The sequence below is a fragment of the Pelodiscus sinensis genome, chromosome 5 (assembly GCF_052426305.1).
Source record: "Pelodiscus sinensis isolate ZL-2025 chromosome 5, ASM5242630v1, whole genome shotgun sequence".
Taxonomy (NCBI): Eukaryota; Metazoa; Chordata; order Testudines; family Trionychidae; genus Pelodiscus; species Pelodiscus sinensis.
The window spans coordinates 125,665,713-125,669,960 of NC_143056.1; positions in this window are offsets into that span (position 1 = coordinate 125,665,713).

The following is a 4,248-nucleotide window of genomic DNA, read 5'->3' on the forward strand; positions in this document are numbered from 1 at the left end:
AAACGTTCTGACCATAATTAAGTGGGAGGGATCAGATCATGGATGAATGCCCTGAAACAACCCTTTACTGGAAGAGTGAATAGCTCAGGCGCCTTTCACATTTGCATCACCATGTATGATTCAGTTCAGATCAACAGGGAATGAAAGTTGTTACAAGGAAGTATTTTGTACTTAATGCATATTTGAGGTTCATACAAATCTATTCATTCTAAAAGGTGTCTTAAGTGCCAGCCTACGTTGCAAACATGTTAGTGGAACTACATCACTTGTGGGTGTGGAAAATCCACACTCCTGAGTGATGCAGTTATACTGACCTAAGGCCTCTTCTAGACAGCTTCTCCCATTGACATAGCTGACACCTGGGGATGTTGGGGTACCTATGCTGACAGAGAAGCTCTCCTTTCAGCATCGGCGGTGTCTTCACTCAGTGCTACAGCCTAGATGAGGGAGGGACGACTAAGAAGGCTAATGGAAAGTAGAGCGCATGGGGCGGGGGAGATGCTCCAAAAATGGATGTTAAGCAAGTCTATTTCTATTCAATTTCTCCTTGAGAAGGTTAATACAGATGACTCCTGCCACTCTTCAAATTAACACAGTTTCACTCTTAAGTGCTATGCCAGCTGCTGCTATGGAAAGGCAGGGAAAGATCAGTGCCTAAGAGGCATTCAAAAACCCCTGCACTTTCATCAATGTTCCTGTCTGCTTGTGGTGGAAATTTCTCAGCCTCCCACTGTAGACTAGTGTAGGCTAGACCAGGGCTCAGAGTCTAAACTTTCACGAAGGCTGGAAAGAACTTCAGTGATTGCAGCTTGATTGGGCGATTAGTTTTAAAGGAGATGTGAAATGCTTACACAGCAGTCAGGAAGGGGAAAGGTCTAGGAACCTGTATAATAACAGAGAAGCACTGTTCTGCAAATCACTATTGTTCATTTAAGAGAACAATTTTCTAGAAATAATACTAGACAGTTGATATGCTACTTCTTCTTTCTTCCTACCATGATCAATGCCTTCCTTGGTGTGTTATAAATTCTGCAAAGTTAGATCTGTATTTACCCTATGATAGTTACCGTTGGTGCCATCCATCTGTGATTTTTGGCAGTATCTTCCCTCTCATGTGCTTGGTGCTTTGGGGGTGTTTGTCTAATCCAGTAAGAACAATTACTGCCAGAGAGATATGAATGTAAATCCTCAAGGAGTGCAGACAGGGTTTTCTTGGTTGTTTTAGGAACTGGATATTTCTATTTGTTTTGGGGTTTTTTTTTTGGCAGTACTAGAAATGCAGAAATAGTGTGGGCTGCTTGAATCTGCTGGATTGGTTTGAGGAGAAGCAAAGGGTTTGCCGCAGTTTCCCATACATCAGGATAAACGAAACTGAGGTGAGCTGGAATCTGCCAAAGACAAGGCAAGGGAAATGGACTTTTTAGGGATGAGTTCTGTGAGCCCTGGTCCACACTAGGGAGTTATTTTGAAATAACCCCCCTTATTTCGAAATAATAAGCAGCGCGTCCACACTACCAAGCCTGTTATTTTGAAATAACGGGCTGGTTATTTGGAAATCTGTACTCCTGCTTTCCTCGGGGAATAATGCTTATTTTGAAATAGTGGTAGCGTGGACACTCTGCTGCTGCTATTTTGAAATAACTACTCCCCAGAGTCATTTAAAGTAATCACTCTCCAGTGCTCTCCAGTGCTTCCTGGGGCTCTAATTCAGGTAGTGCGTCCACATTAACAGAGCCTTCCTCAGACTAATTTCAAAGCTCCCCCCTAGTGTGGACATGCTATAGCAGGGGTGGCCAATCAGTTAGACACGAAGAACCAAAAGAGTTGTGGATAGTAGTGCAAAGAGCCACACATCCCTCCCGCAGAGTTACCCCCAGCTCCTCCCACTGTAACCCAAAGCCCTCCCCCTCCCCCAGAGCCCGGCACCCCCAGGCCCCTCCCATTCTAACCCAATGCCTGGATCTCACCGCCACCGCCACAGCCATGCACTTCTCCCTCCAGGAACTGGGGCATGTGTACAAAGTGGATGTCCGGCTGCAAACGAGCTGTAACCCTGAAAGCCACATTTCTGTGAGCAAAGAGCCACATGTGGCTCAAGAGCCACAGGTTGGCCACCCCTGTGCTATATCGATTTTTGTTATGTGGGGAGTTATTTTGAATGGAGTTATTTCAGAATCATTTCCTAGCGTAGACATGCCCGGAGAGGCTAGTTATAGCAAAACAGGGATGGTTGCAGTTTAATGGGTCAGAGCACCAGGCCCAGAGGGGCTGGAGAAGAGAAGGGAGATGAGAAGCAGGATTGGGGATGCTGGTGAGTACTAAGGGCAGGGCATGGTGATGAAAGTGAAGTGATATCTCCTCAAAGTTAAGAGAAAGCAAATAGAGGCTCCTTGTTAGAAGGCAGACAAGGAAGCCCCCTCCCCACTCCCATTTTTCCACGTGCATTTCCTGTTTGTTTCAGGTTGAATTTTCATCCTGAGACAGGCCCACAAGCAGGACTCAGTTAGAGTTCAGACAAGAGGTCAAAAATTAGGAACTGGAGACAAAAGAGCATTGTCACAATTGGATACATAGGTATTTGTATGCTTGAGAGAGAGTGGTATTTCTCAATTTTCAGAACTGGCAATGCTGTCATGTTGAGAAACTGCAAAGGGGTCTTACAAAATCCGCTCTTTCAGAACAGCACATTCTTCAGAACTACCTGATGTATGTGGCTGTATAACCCAGTATATCTGGTCCTGCTTCAGCACAGGGGTCTTGACTAGATAACATCTCAAGTTCCTTTGCAGCCCTACATGTCTATAATTCTGTAACTAACAACAAAGTGGCATGCTTACTGAAATAAAGATGAACACATTCATAGGCCTTGGTGGCCTAAATACCAAACCACAGATGTAATAAATAATGCCAAGAATAAACAAAGAGGGAAAAATTAACTAACTTACAGGAACACGCAGCATTGGCAAGTTACAGCCTGCTATCCCCACTGAGATCTTGCAAGCCCAACAGGGACATTAACGGATGGTATTGCTGCAGTCAAGAAAGTTAGGAGCACAATGCAAACTTTTAAGAAGCTGCCCACACAGAACATAGATGAAAGCAGATTTTTGGCATTCAACCTGTGCTAAAGTAATCAGCTTGAGTTTCTGCTGTGTCAGGGTAATTTTGAAAAAAAATAATTGTGCCATATAAGTCATAGGTTACCAAAAAAACCAAACCTTCTATAAAGTCCTCGTTTACTAGAGGGAAACTGAATTAGATCACAGAACGATAAAAAAACTTATTCCTTTAGTAGCTTATATGATAAATACAATTACTATTGTACAGAAAGAAGAGATGACTAATTGTGATGACTAAGTAAGCCTAAAAGCAAGATTGGACAATTTGGTATGAAATTATAATGTAATTTCCAGCAAAGAGGAAACAGTCAATTATACTGACTGGGATTTCAGAAGTGAAAATGAACCAATCTGGATGGTGGGTAGCCTGGTCAGTCCGTGCTGCATTTGCTTAATATGTTGAACTGAGTGTTTCTCATTTCCTATCTGATTACAGTGCTTTGCTCTTACTAATCAATGATCTCCTCCTGGCAATGGAGACAGTCCAGAATATCCAGTAATTAGTGCTAGGCACATTTTTCTCCCAGGAGGAGTCTCCTGTGGGATTTGGCAAATGTATTTTGTCTCTGTTTATTTTGCCCAAAGAAGTAATGGATTCTTCAGATCAAGACTGGCTGCCTTTCTGGAAAATATGCGTTAGCTAGACACAAATTATTGGATTCAGTATAAGGGTGTTTGGGTGAATGTTAATGGCCTGTTCTTCAGAGAAGGTCTGACTAGAGGCTCTAATGGTCCCTAAGCTGTATGAATAACGTGAGGTTGCTGAAGGAAACAACAACATAGTTTTGGCTGCAATAGGCTAATAAGTCTCAACTCTTCTTCTCTTTATGACCAAATTTGGAAGGACAGTCATTTTAGCTTACCCAGTGTCTTGCCAAGATTGGTATCTTGGTAGCTATCCAAGGCCATGTCTTCACTAAACGGCAGATCGACGCTGCCGTGATCGATCTTCTGGAGTTCGATTTAGCAACTCTAGTTAAGACTCACTAAATCAAACTCAGCAGACACCCATGCCACTCCTGCTCCTGCAAGGAGTAAGGGAAGCCTATGGAAGCATTTGCTCCCATCAGCCTCCCACTAAGGGGACGGTGGAGAAACTTGAAACAAGCTACATTGACTCCAGCTATGT